Here is a 14,925-nt window from a genome sequence, read left to right as displayed (position 1 = left end):
CCAGTTTCTATGAAATTTCAAATTTCAAACATAGCTGTCAGTCTATGTTCTTTTTCTTTTTTCAGATACTTATATTTTCCTAGTGCCTTCAGGCTCTGTAAGTTCCTACTTAGCTAAAATAACATGGACTCTAACTTGAAAAATTCAGTGGAGTTTAACTACAAATCATTCTGTGTTATATTCAAACTAGAGGTTTTGAAATTGATCACATCAGCAATGTGTGGCTCTAATTGTGTTAGGTTATCTGATAATGTTCTAACATAACAATTTTCAAAGAGTGTTGCTTTAAAGATATTTCTTTGGAATGAATGGCAGCATCAGGTATTGAACGCAAAAGGAAACTGTCAATCTGAAAATCAGTTATGGTCATACATAGGGCCAAATTAATTGCCTTGTCAGACTATACAATTGATGCATATCATTACAACTCTGTGAATTGGGAGGCTTTAAGTATTAATCATTTTTTACCATAGTTCTGCTTTGCTATATAAAAATAATTTCAGAACACTTTGTGAACTCCTCAAAGGTAAGTTAAACAGGGCTCACCTTTGCATCTTTAGCATTTGGTCTACGTCCAGTATATACTAGGTATTCAAAACATATTTAACAATCAAATGAAGAGGAGTGATAACCTCTTCCTAGGTACTAAACTCTATGTAGATTGTTTTCTGAGAATTTGCTCATTAAGACTTCACAATAGCACCATGAAATTATTGCTGCTGCTGCCTCTAAGTCACTTCAGCTGTGTCTGACTCTGTGTGGCCCCATAGTCAGCAGCCCACCAGGCTTCTTTGTCCCTGGGATTCTCCAGGCAAGAACACTGGAGTGGGTTGCCATTTCCTTCTCCAATGAAATCATTATCACTGTTAATTTTACAGATGATAAACAGAGGCATCAAAAGGTCACACAGCTATTGAAGGATAAAAAATGTGTCTTGGTGGCTCTAAATTCCCCATTCTTAACTGCTGTGCTATACTAGATGTGTGCTTAGAAAGTTTAAGCAAATAGTGACTGACCTGTGTGAATCTTCATTTCTATAGTGTGACGACAGCATCAACACGAACATGGGATTCTGTCTAGGGAATAAAATTCTCATCTATTACACTTATAAACTTTGACCCTAAATGAGGGAAAGGGACATTCCTCTACACCAAGCAATTCTTTAAAATACCAGCTAGACGTCCTACAATTCACTTCAGTGCTGACACTAACTGGAGTTAGCGTAGATCCCACAGGTTAAAGTAGAGAACTAGGAGGAGAAAAAGGAAGAAAAACAGAAAGAGGAAGAAAGGAAGAGAGAAAATATCCCAGGGTTGTGTTGAGGTTTAAATGAGATATAGTTGTAAAAGTACTTTGAAATAGAGAAAGCAAATATGCAAGGGACAATCACAGAATAGTACTGGTACCTATCAGTAAGCCTTGGGAATGAAATGTCAATACCAGTGGAGAAAACAACAGTAAATAAGACACTATAAAGCAAAGTAAATTAAAAAGAATGACTTGACTGGTTATTTTGTGAAATTATTGGCAAAATGCACTCTCATTACCCAGTCAGCGACACAGAAATCTTCCATTCTCCTCTGTGTGTAGAGGATGAACGTGCTTTAACTGGGGAAAACGCCTCCTGTCACTTCATTCACAGCACAAAATGACAGCACAGAGAACCTGGTTTGAATCCATTGGCATCAAATAGATCTAAACATTCCAATGTCACAAATACCCCAAAAAGACTATTTCAGGACATTTACCAGGCAGTTCATACAGCACTGGACCACCCTAAAATAATCCTCCTATTTCCTCTCTACCATTCATAACAAAGAAAAGAAACAATCCAGGTTCAAAGAGTCACCTGGAGATACAATCAGTGACTACATGTGAATGAATTATATTTCACTCAAAGTGATTTATCACCCACAGCAGAAACATTCAACACAGGGGGAAAGGGGATATTTGGAAGCAGTTCATTGGAAGGACTGATGTTAAAGCTGAAACTCCAATACTTTGGCCAGCTCATGCGAAGAGTCGACTCACTGGAAAAGACTCTGATGCTGGGAGGGATTGGGGGCAGGAGGAGAAGGGGACGACAGAGAATGAGATGGCTGGATGACATCACCGACTTGATGGACATGAGTTTGAGTGACCTCCAGGAGTTGGTGATGGACAGGGAAGCCTGGCGTGCTGTGATTCATGGGGTCACAAAGAGTCGGACACGACTGAGCGACTGAACTGAAGTGCTAAAAACAAAGAAACAAATGCCCTAGAAGGACATGAGTGGCAGGCTGCTTATTTAGTGTTCTAAGCAAGATTCCAGAAGTGATGCTGAAACTGTGGGACGATTCACCAAGGTACCACAAGTGCCTTGAGAAAAGGAATCTGAAAAGTCCATTTTGTTCTTTAAGTCACTGTTTAAAAGCCACTTCATCAGAAGTCTTTTAATCTTCAGGCTAGACTAGGTCCTCTGTACACATTATCAAGAGAACTCTGTTCCTTTACCTCAAAGTTTTTATAGAAATTTTAACTTTTTGCATTTTTGTTACAACAAATTAAAAAATACTCAAGAATGTTCTCTGATATGCTCAACACTCAGATTCAATAACTTGTAATTTGCTACATTGCTTGATCTACCCCTTTCCTTCTCTTTCTTCTTTTATGTTGGTGAAATCTTTATTTTCACTTTCTTTATTGAAGTACTGTTAATGTACAACATTAAATAAGTTATAAGTATACAATACAGTTGCTTCACAATTGAAAAAGCTATACTCCATTTATAGTTACTACAAAATATTGACTCTGTTTCCTGTATTGTACAATATATTATTGTAGCTTATTTTATACATAATAGTTTGAACCTCCTAATTTCTTACCCCTATGTTGACCCTCCTCACTTTCCTCTTCCCACTGGAAACCACTAGTTTGTTCTCTTTATCTGTGAGTCTGTTTCTCTTTTTGTTATATTCACTACTTTCTGTTGTTTTTTAGATTCCACATACAAGTGCTATCATACATTATTTGCCTTTCTCTGACTTATTTCACTTAGTATAATCAATCCTGTTGCAAATTACAAATTTTCATTCTTTTTTATGGCTGAGTACTATTCCATTGTGTGTGTGTTTGTGTGTGTGTATGTTGATACCACATCTTCTTTATCCATTCATCTTTTGATTGATACTTAGGTAGTTTCCATATTTTGGTAATTGTAAATAATGCTGTTATGAATATTGGGGAGCATGTATTTTTTTGAATTATTGTTTTGTTTGTTGTTATTGTCGTTGTTTTGGATATATACCCACGAGTGGACCTGTTGGGTCATATGGTAGTTATATTTCTGGTTTTTTGAGAAACCTCCATACTGTTTTCCACAGTGGTTGTATATTAATGAAATATTTAAAGCAAAATCTAGGGATCATGTCATTTCATCTCTGAAGTCTTCAAAAAGAGTGCCTCAAAAATGATAAATTTTTTCACAACCACTGTATCCACCAAGGTTCCCCCCAAAAGTAGAACCTAAAACAAAGGCTTGTATGCAAGTCATCTCTTTGTGAAGTGATCCCAAGAGAGAAAGTAGGGCTGGGAAGAATGGAACAGGGAAGGCGGGAAAGCCAACCCAAGAATGCATTAAAAGAGGATCAGCCCTGGGGACACCAGGGGCTTGATTCTGTGGAGGAGACCTTGACAAGCTGTTGAATTTTATTCAGATTGTGCATAGAGTGACCAAAGTGGGGAATGGGGCTTATCCACCAGTTCCCATAGTGCTTATAGCAGGGATTCTCCATGGGATAGGTATTAACTTTTTTACACTCCCAGGTTTGCAATGGAGTGCTTCAGAATAAGACAGAAGGGCTGGAAATGTGGCTACTGGTGATCTGCAAGAGGCAAAGAGAAGCTCGGAGCAGAAGCTGAGAGGTCTGTGAGGCACTTTAGCAGAGGTGTTATCAGTTTCCACCTGTACAGCTCTGTGTACCAACAGCAACAGCTAGATAAACACAGAGCTGAGAGGATCAGATCTAGGACACAAGAGGTGCCTGACACAACTATTGTCACAACTAACTAAATTCATCCCAATCGCTTAGTATCATCTAATAGTCTAAAATCAAATTTCCCCAATTGCCTCAAAAATGTCTTTTAGAGCTGCTTTGGTCTAATTAGGATCCAAACAAGGACCAAAAATTATGTCTTTAATTAGTTAAGGCTACTATGTCCTCAAATCTCTTTTATTCTAGACTAGTCCTCCCTCACCATTTTTTATGCCATTATACAAAAGGAAAAAAAATACATGTTAGTTGTTCTATAGATTGTTCTACTTTGGTTTTGACACATTAGAGAGTTGTTTCACTTATTTCTCTAGCCCCAATATTTTCAGGAAGGATCATACTCTACAGGCTTTATTCAACTCAGATATAACTTTTGTGTCAATAAAATATGACAAGTGATGCCATGTGCTTCATAGCACACCCCAACAGCAGACACATGTAGTAGAAAGAATGTGGTCCTCAAAAAAATATTTTTCTACAATGTAATTCTACATTGTAATCCCCAGAATCTGTGAATATTATGTTATATGGAAAAAAGTTTGATTAAGGACTGTAAAAAGATGAACTTATCCTGGATCATTTGAGCGGACTGTAAATGCAATCACATGTATTCCCATTAAAGACAGACAGGACATTTGGGACAACTGCAGAGAGCCTGTGCAAAGATGCTGTCAGAGACTGGAGTGATGTGGCCACAAACCCAGCAACCAGAAGCTGGAAGAGACAAGGAATGATTTCTCCAGAGTCCCTGAAGGGAATGCAGTAGTGCTGGATATCAGATTTCTATCCTCTAGAATTTTGCCAAGTTCCCCAGGAACTTTCCTTCTAATGGTTCCATTCATTGATGAGTATGCTTTGCATTGTTATTTAAGAGTAATAAAATGGTTCTTTGTGAATTCCTTTATTCTTTTCCCCTTTATTAGTAAAAGCCCTTTTATAAGGAATATTCCCTTACCAGGTTGGGCTCTTTGCTTATCCTAAAACGCTGTTCGTACAAGAAACACTAAAGATAAATACTTAATTTGTCTGTTTTAATTGCTATTCCCCAATTAAGGAAATGGTTGTGATAATAATTTTTTTCATTGCAAGACTCTTTTTTTTCTTAGCAATTGCATTTTATTTAGATTTTTTTTTTTTTTTAGTTTTTTAATTGAAGGATAATTCCTTTACAGAATCTTGTGGTTTTCTGTCATACGTCAACAAAAATTAGCCAAAGGTATGCCAATATCCCCTCCCTCCCATCTCCCTCCCCATCCCATCCTTCAGCCTGTCACAGAGCCCCCATTTGAGTTCCCAGAGTCATACAGCAAATTCCCATTGACTATCTATTTTACATACAGTATTGTAAGTTTCTATGTTACTCTTTCCATACGTCTCCCCTTCTCCCTCCTCTCCTCCCACCATGTCCATAAATCTGTTCTCTAGGTCTGTTTCTCCACTGATTCCCTGAAAATAAATTCATTAGTGCCATCTCTTCAGATTCCATATATATGTGTCAGTATACAATGTTAATGTTTCTCTTTCTGACTTACTTCACTCTGTATAATGGGCCATAGTTTTGTCCACCTAATTAGAACAGATTCAAATGTGTTCCTTTTTATGGCTGAGATGCTAAAGCTGAAGCTCCAATACTTTGGCCACCTCACGCGACGAGTTGACTCACTGGAAAAGACTCTGATGCTAGGAAAGGTTGGGGGCGGGAGGAGAAGGGGACGACCGAGAATGAGATGGCTGGATGGCATCACTGACGCTGTGGACATGAGTTTGAGTGAACTCCGGGAGTTGGTGATGGACAGGGAGGCCTGGCGTGATGTGATTCATGGGGTCGCGGAGAGTCGGACATGACTGAGCAACTGAACTGAACTGAACTGAGCTGAATAGTTCATTGTATATATGTACCACAGCTTCTTTACCCATTCATCTGTCGATGGACATCTAGGTTGCTTCCATGTTCTTGCTATTGTAAATAGTGCTGCCGTGAACACTGGGGAACATGTGTGTAAGACTTTTAAAGAGCAGTTTTCGGTCCACAGCAGAACTGAGCAGAAAATATAGAGATTTTGCATATATGTCCTTCTCTCACACATGCACAGCCTATCCCACTATCAACCTCCCCCACCAGAGTGGGACATTTGCTGCACTCAATGAAACTATACAATAACATATTATCTCCCAAAGTCCATAGTTTATATTAGGGTTCACTCTTGGTGTACATTCTATGGATTTGGACATATATATAAAATGACAAGTGGCCACCATTATATTACCATATAGAAGAGTTTCACTGCTTTAAAAACCCTCATGTTTCACTTTTCATGACAATAATTTGAATTCTTATTTGTGTCATTGTTTAATATCTATCTCCCCTGCTAGAGTTTACAACTGCACAAACAGAAAAATATGTCAACTTTCTTCACTGTCTAATCTGTCCTGCCTGCCACAGGGAAGGAGCAAACCTAAGATATTTTAATAAATAAGACCTTCTACTATCTTGAGAAACCACAGAGCTCCAAGAGGACTGTGGAGCTCTCCCCCTAGCACTTCTGCTTGCCCTTGGTCACAAAGCAATGAAATTACTTTATGGGGATTTTTTCCAAGCCCTTACTTAAAGCAAGGAAGTAAAATCCTCTGAGGCAACATCAGCACCTCATGAAGAGAACCAAACTCTGAAAGGAAAGGATCTCAGAGATGTTTTGGTGAAGTTTTGGGCATTATTTTTCTCATCAGAACCATCTTCTAGGATGTCAAAGTGGGAAGGGACTTTAACAATCATCTAGTCAAGTGCTTAAAGAATGCAATTCAGAACAGCCACCACTAAAATAATAACAAGAACAACAGTAAAAATAGTAATAATACATCATACAAAGCCCTAGGATAACTGAATCAACAGCTTCAGGAACAAGCCTAGGAATCTCTACTTTAAGTTTTTCAAGTAGTTCTGACATAGCCCATCTTAGTCTTGGGCTTGGAAATACTGCTATAGTTGCAAGGTTTTCAAGTTGATAGTTAATAACAAAGCCTTTGATAAAACTTCAGTTAATGTCCAATATGTTTTCCAAAAATTAATTCATTCTAAAAATGGAAAATAAATAAATAATTTATTCTAAAAGTACTGAGAGCCTATTAAGTGGCAGGAAATATTTTAGAAATTGGGGATACAGAAATAAAACCAAAAGGTCCCTGTCCCCACAGAGCTTGTATTAGGAGACAGGGAGTGCATAAAATCAGCTAAAAATAAATAGTAAACATATTCATACATAGCATAAGAGCTCATGTTTTAGAAACCTTAGGGCTTCTGGCTCCTGAAATGTACCCTCTCTACACACCCCCAGATACGCCGAAACAAGTGAGTTACCCAAGCTCACAGAGCCAGACCCAAGCAGGGTAGGACTATAGCAAATGTTCCTTTTGCTATAGTCTTATACCTTTGGCATCTTATCTATGCGGAGTTCTCAGATGGTTTGTTCACTTGACTTGAGTTTTCACAACTTAACCAAGTTCAAGAGAAGAGGATCACTACTTTACAGGAGAATAGGAGTGAACCAGATTCCATGCTGCATAGCCCCACTCCAAATCATCAGCCAGGAGGCACAGAGATTCAGGGGCAAGAGTGTCTGAAGTGGCATTTAGTCCAGGGTTGCCAAACTGAATCAGTATTACCTAAAGACTCAGTCAAGCTCCTGAGTCCTAGAATCTTATTCTCACATATTCTCATTTGGTGGGATGGGGGTGAGGCCTAGAAATATGTATTTTTAGAAATCTCTGTGTCAGAATGTGTGTGTGTGTGTGTGCGCGCATGTGCAAGTAACAAATAAAAACGAATTCTTTAAAGCAAAAATAAATGCGTTTGGTGTAGCTCAAAGAATCAAAGGAGAAGTTAAAAACACAGGCCATAAAAGGTATAAGAACTGAAACAGCCCCAGGGGCCTGTGTAGCAACAATTAAAGGTAGGATTCTCCACAGGCCTTAGAAAGAATCAGCTTCTGAAATTATCCACACTTGGGTCACTCTACTGAAGATTCAATGGGGCTTCCCTGGTGGCTCAATGGTAAAGAATCCTCTTGCCAATTCAAGAGACATGGGTTCGATCCCTGATCCAGGAAAATCACACATGCTGTGGAGCAACTATGTGCCAGAATCCCTTAGCCTGTGCTCTGGAGCAAAAGGCAAGGGAGAAAGGGAAAGATATACTGAAATGAATGCAGACTTTCAGGGAATAGCAAGAAAAAATAAGAAAAGCTTCTTAAGTGAACAATGCAAAGAAATAGAGGAAAACAATGGAATGGGAAAGACTAGAGACCCCTTCAAGAAAATTAGACATACCAAGAGAACACTTCATGCAAAGATAGGCACAATAAAGGACAGAAATGGCAAGGACAAAACAGAAGCAAAAGAGATTAAGAAGAGGTAGCAAGAATACACAGTGGAACTGTACAAAAAAGGACTTAATGACCTGGATTAGCATCATGGTGTGGTCACTCACCTACAGCCAGACTAACTGCAGTGTAAAGTCAAGTGGGCCTTAGAAAACATTACTAGGAACAAAGCTAGTGGAGGTGATAAAATTTCACCTCAGCTATTTCAAATCCTAAAAGATGATGCTGAAAGTGTTGCCTTCAATATGCCCTCAAATTTGGAAAACTCAGCAGTGGCCACAGGGCTGGAAAAGGTCAGTTTTCATTCCAGTTCCAAAGAAGGGCAATGTCAAAGAATTTCATACTACTGCACAATTACACTCATTTCACATGTTAGTAAGGTCATGCTCAAAATCCTTCAAACTAGGCTTCAGTGGTCCATGAACCAAGAACTTCCAGATCCACAAGTTAAACTTAGAAAAGGCAGAAGAACCAGAGATCAAATTTCCAACATTCAATGAATCATGGAGAAGGCGAAGGAGTTCGAGAAAAGCATCTACCTCCGCTTCACTGACTATGCTAAAGACTTTGACTGTGTGGATCACAACAAACTGTGGAAAAATTTTAAAGACACAGGAATACAAGACCACCTTACCTTCCTCCTGAGAAACCTGTATGTGGGTCAAGAAGCAACAGTTAAAACTGTACGTGGGACAATCAACAGGTTCAAAATTGGGAAAAGAGTGCATCAAGGTTGTATATTGTCACCCTGTTTATTTAACTTATATGCTGAGTACCCCAGCAAACCACCAGGCTGGCTGAATCACAAGCTGGAATCAAGATTGCTGGGAGAAATATCACTAATCTCAAATATGCAGATGATGCCATTCTAATGGCAGAAAGTAAAGAGGAACTAAAGAGCCTCTTGATGCAGGTGAAAGAGGAAAGTGGTGAAAAAGCTGGCTTGAAACTCAACCTTTAAAAAACTAAGATCACAGCATCCAGTCCCACCACTTCATGGCAAATGGAAGGAGAAATAGTGGAAACAGTGACAGACTTTATTTTCTTTGGCTCCAAAATCACTGCAGATGGTGACTGCAGCCATGAAATTAAAAGACGCTTGCTCCTTGGAAGGAAAGATAAAATAAACCTAGATAGTTTATTATAAAGTGTAGACATCACTTTGCTGACAAAGGTTTGTATAGTCAAAGCTATGGTTTTTCCAGTAGTCATGTATCAATGTGACAGTTGGACCATAGATTTAATGCTTTCAAATTATGGTGCTGAAGAAAACTCTTGAGAGTCCCTTGGACTGCAGATGATCAAACCTGTCAACCTTAAAGGAAATCAACCCTGAATATTCAGTAGAACGGCTGATGTTGACCCTGAAGCTCCAATACTCTGGCCACCTGATAAGAAGATTCAACTCATTAGAGAAGACCCTGATGCTAGGAAAGATTGAAGGCAGGAGGAAAATGTGGCAGCAGAGGATGAGATATAAATAGCATCACTAACTCAATGGCCATGAATTTAAGCAAACTCCAGGAAATAGTGAAAGACAGAGAAGCCTGGCATGGTGCAGTCTATGGGGTTGCAAACAGTCGAAGACCACTTAGCTACTGAACAACAATAGCAACACTTCCGATTATCTGGGCAGCTACCATCTAATCACATGAACCTTTAAGAGTAAGTACTTTCTTCGGCCTGAGGTCAGAGTGGTGAGACTGAAGGAGAAGCCAAAGAGATTCAAGGCAAGAGAAGACTTGATGTTTCCTTTGAAATTTAAGGGGATCACAAGACAGGGATTGGAGATTACCTCTAAAAGCTGAGAATGATCCCTGGCTGACAGCCCAGCAAGGACATGGGTCTTCTGTTCTTTAACCATGTGGAACTGAATTCTCTCAATAATATAAGTCAAGAATTAGATTTTCAACCTACTCATTCAGACTTCCCCAAGACTCCAGCTAAGAGTCCAGGCTAGTCAACACCTAAATTTCAACTTTGTGAGCTCCTAAGCAGAGTACTCAGCTAAGCTTTTGGGCTTCTGACCAGAAGGACTTTGAACCAGAGCTGTGAAATAATAAACAGGTGTTGTTTTAAACTGTTAAGTTTGTGGCAGTTTCTTACAGTAGTAATAGAAAATTAATACCATAATGGATCCTATATTGAAGGGACATATCATGAAATTAATGTACAGCAGGACAGACTTTAGGAATGATGCTGTGTGTATATATATATATGAACCAACATATTTGCACTGCTAATCTACTGAAGAGGTTTCAAGAAATTTCAAAGTTTTTCTAGAGCCTGTTATACAGAGAGAAATAAGTCAGAAAAACAAATATCGTATATTAATACATACCTCTGGAATGTAGCAAAATGGTCCTGATGAACCTAATTGTGGGACAGGAACAGATGCACATTAGAGAGCAGACTTGTGGACACAGTCAGGGAGGGATGGTGGGATGAGCTGAGAGATTATCACTGGCATATATATACACTGCTACTGCTGCTAAGTCGCTTCAGTCGTGTCTGACTCTGTGCGACCCCATAGATGGCAGCCCACCAGGCTCCGCCATCCCTGGGATTCTCCAGGCAAGAATACTGGAGTGGGTTGCCATTTCCTTCTCCAAATATATACACTACCACGTGTAAAATAGATAGACAGTGGGAAGCTGCTCTATAGCACTGGGAACTCAGCTTGGTGCTCTGTGATGACTTAGAGAGGTGGAATGGGAGGGTGGGAGGAAGGCTCAAACAGGAGAGGACATACACACAACCACACATACACATACACACACAGCTGATTTCATGATGTTATACATCAGAAACTAACACAACATTGTAAATTGATTATATATCAATAAAAAGTTTTTCTTCTTTATAATTTCCCATATTTTCTAAATTATCTGAAGTGTACATTTATTTCTTTCATAATCACAAAGAATTTTTTTTATTGTGGAGAAACTCTTCAGGACAAAAGTCTACTAGGTTTATTTCAGTGAATGAATTTCAAGAAATGAAATGAAAGATAACCTACAGGCCAAAAGAAATAAATACCAAGTGATTGCAATTTATGGATCTTACTTGAATCCTGAATCAAACAAATTAATTAATTATATATAATTTGTGTATATATTAATACATAATATTTATCAATTAGAAACTGAGTTATTGATAATTAAATTTGAACAGGATAACAGTATTATGGATTTTTTAAAATATGCCTTATCTCTTAGAGATACTTATAGAAGTATTTATAAAAGATAAATTGTTACAATGTGAATGCTGTAGTGTGCCTCTCAGTTACATACCCTCTCTTCCCAGAACTGAAGTACTGCTGAGAAGGTTGACCACTCACAGCTCAGGCACAAACTAGAAACTCTCCCCTGACAATCCTTCTTTTTTTATTTCCCAGTGGGTATTAATCCCAAGAGCAGCACCCAATAAACTTCCTGCATCTTAATCTCTGTCACAGAGTCTGCATACCCAGGAAACTCAGCTCGGTGCTCTGTGATGATTTAGATAGGTGGAAAGAGAGGGTGGAGGAAAGGCTCCAGAGGAAAGGGACATATATATATATATATATATATATATATATTATACACACACACGTGGCTGATTTCATGTTGTCAGTTATAAGCACAAAGTCAAAATCATAGATTTCTGTTTCAAGGCATATCACAGGAGTTCCATGGAAGGATTTTCTTCTTTTTTGATATTCTTCACAGAAACTGGCACAATCAAACATAGAGCCTTCGAGCCAAGCTTTTCACTTATCAGGCTGGCAGTTAAGCTCACACTGTACAGGGTGCTTCCAGGACACACAAGGAGAGTGTAGGGGGGAAGAGCTAGAAATGTGGAACAAGGAATGAGTGTACATACTCCACGCACAGAGTCAGGCTCCAAGGTAGGTGATGCAGTTGGGGTAGTGGATTCTGTCTGGGGTGTACCATGTGACTTTCTGAATGATGTCAGGGTGCAGCTCAGTCCAGTTCAGTTGCTCAGTTCTGTCCCACTCTCTGCAACCCCATGGATTGCAGCATGTCAGGCCTCCCTGTCATCACCAACTCCCGGAATTTACTCAAAATCATATCCATTGAGTTGGTGATGCCATCCAGCCATCTCATTCTCTGTCGTCCCCTTCTCCTCCTGCCTTCAATCTTTCCCAGCATAAGGGTCTTTTCAAATGAGTCAGTTCTTCACATCAGGTTGCCAAAGTATTGTAGTTTCAGCTTCAGCATCAGTCCTTCCAATGAATATTTAGGACTGATTTCCTTTAGGTTGGACTGGTTGGATTTCCTTGCAGTCAAAGGGACTCTCAAGAGTCTTCTTCAACATCACAGTTCAAAAGCATCAATTCTTCAGTGTTCAGCTTGCTTTATAGTCCAACTCTCACATCCATACATAACTACTGGAAAAACCACAGCCTTGACTAGTCGGACCTTTGCTGACAAAGTAATGTCTCTGCTTTTTAATATGCTGTCTAGGTTGGTCACAACTTTCCTTCCAAGGAGCAAGTGTCTTTTAATTTCATGGCTGCAATCACCATCTGCAGTGATTTTGGAGTCCAAAAAAATAAAGTATATCACTGTTTCCACTGTTTAGTCATCTATTTGCCGTGACGTGATGGGACCAGATGTCATGATCTTAGTTTTCTGAATGTGGAGTTTTAAGCCAACTTTTTCACTCTCCTCTTTCACTTTCATCAAGAGGCTCTTTAGTTCTTCTTCACTTTCTGCCATAAGGGTGGTGTCATCTGCATATCTGAGGTTAGTGATATTTCTCCCAGCAATCTTGATTCCAGTTTGTGCTTCTTCCAGCCCAGCGTTTCTCATGATGTACTCTGCATAGAAGTTAAATAAGCAGGGTGACAATATATAGCCTTGACGTACTCCTTTTCCTATTTGGAAGCAGTCTGTTGTTCCATGTCCAGTTCTAACTATTGTTTCCTGACCTGCATACAGATTTCTCAAGAGGCAGGTCAGGTGGTCTGGTATTCTCATCTCTTTCAGAATTTTCCACAGTTTGTGGTGATCCACACAGTCAAAGGCTTTGGCATAGTCAATAAAACAGAAATAGACATTTTTCTGGAACTCTCTTGCTTTATCGATGATCCAGCAGATGTTGGCAATTTGATCTCTGGTTCCTTTGCCTCTTCTAACACACAGCTGCAAATGACTAGACTAGTTATATTTGTTATAATAAAATAAAGGGTGCAGCTTATTCATACACACACTGAAGCAAAGCTGTTATGGGCCCTGAATTATATTAGAAAGTGGCTCATATGTTATGTCCATCACAGCTTTCAACAAGATATCAATGTCTCAGGGCGGGTCCACCTAGAAGAATAAAATGGGTTTCTACTTAGGTTTCACCTTCCTAACTTCTTTTTCTGCCCCCTCAGTGTTTATATTTAGACATACTCTTCACTCTTTCTGACCTCCCTTCTATTTTCTTTCACATCTAACTCAGGGGTTGGCAAAGCACAGCCCAGGGGCCAAATTCAGCCAGATGACTATCTTTTCATAATCTTCAAGTGAAAAATAATTTTAAATTATGACACTTTAAATGATTATAAAAGTATCTGTATAATTGCCTTGATCTTACCTCTTTGCCTGCAAAGCTTGAAGTAGTTATAAACTGGGCCTTCAAGAATAAGATTTTTGACACCTGGTCTAGCTCACAAAGCCGCATTCGTGGACCAGAAAGGTTGCAAAAGAGTGCCTATTTTTACTTACAGTAGGCTTTTTTAATATGGCTGTCATGGACTTGGGAATATATGCCATATGAATGTTCGGATGTGATCAAGATGGAATCTTGTGTCCTGAGGTAGCCTCACCAAGCTTTCTCTTTCAGAATGGGCTCAGATGTCTCTTCTCGGGGTCCAAGAGACTCTATTCTCAAGCTGGTAGTGGATTTTTATTCACCCATTTGACAACATGTGCTGAGTGCCCAATAAAGACATGTCAGGCCCTGTAGCAGAGGCTGGATATGCTTAAATGAATGAAATGCGTTGAGGTCAGGACCTTGTGGAGATTGTAGTTCAATCGTCCTGTGCAGAGAGTCCAGATGTCTGTGATGCTCAAAGGTGGTCTGTGATCCAGCAGCACCAGCATTACCTCCAAATTTGTTAGAATTACAAATTCTGGAAACTCCCAGACAGTCCAATAGTTAGGATTCAGTGCTTTCACTGCCGGACCTCTAGTTCCATCCCTGGTTAGGGAAATAAGATCCTGCAAGCCATGCGGCTTAGTCAAAAATCAAAACAAACAAACAAAAAACAAATTCTGGGGCTCTAGAGTAGACCTCTTGAATCAGAAATCTGGATGGTGCTAGCCATGTGTGCTTTTGCCAGCCTTCCAGGTGATTCTGATGCATGCTTAAGTTTTAGAACTACTAAGCTAAAACCAGCAAGGTTTGGCTGGGATAGTGGTTTTATGAATCAGGTTTTAGGAAAGTATCTAGCCCTTTACAGTGCTAATGTCAGAAGGTACTTGGGCCACCTTATGTTAATAATTTATTTTTCCTAAAGTTAT

Source organism: Moschus berezovskii, chromosome 24 (assembly GCF_049115385.1).
Source record: "Moschus berezovskii isolate FMDL1 chromosome 24, NW_MosBer_1.0, whole genome shotgun sequence".
NCBI classification, from domain to species: domain Eukaryota; kingdom Metazoa; phylum Chordata; class Mammalia; order Artiodactyla; family Moschidae; genus Moschus; species Moschus berezovskii.
Note: the sequence above shows the minus strand (reverse complement) of the source record.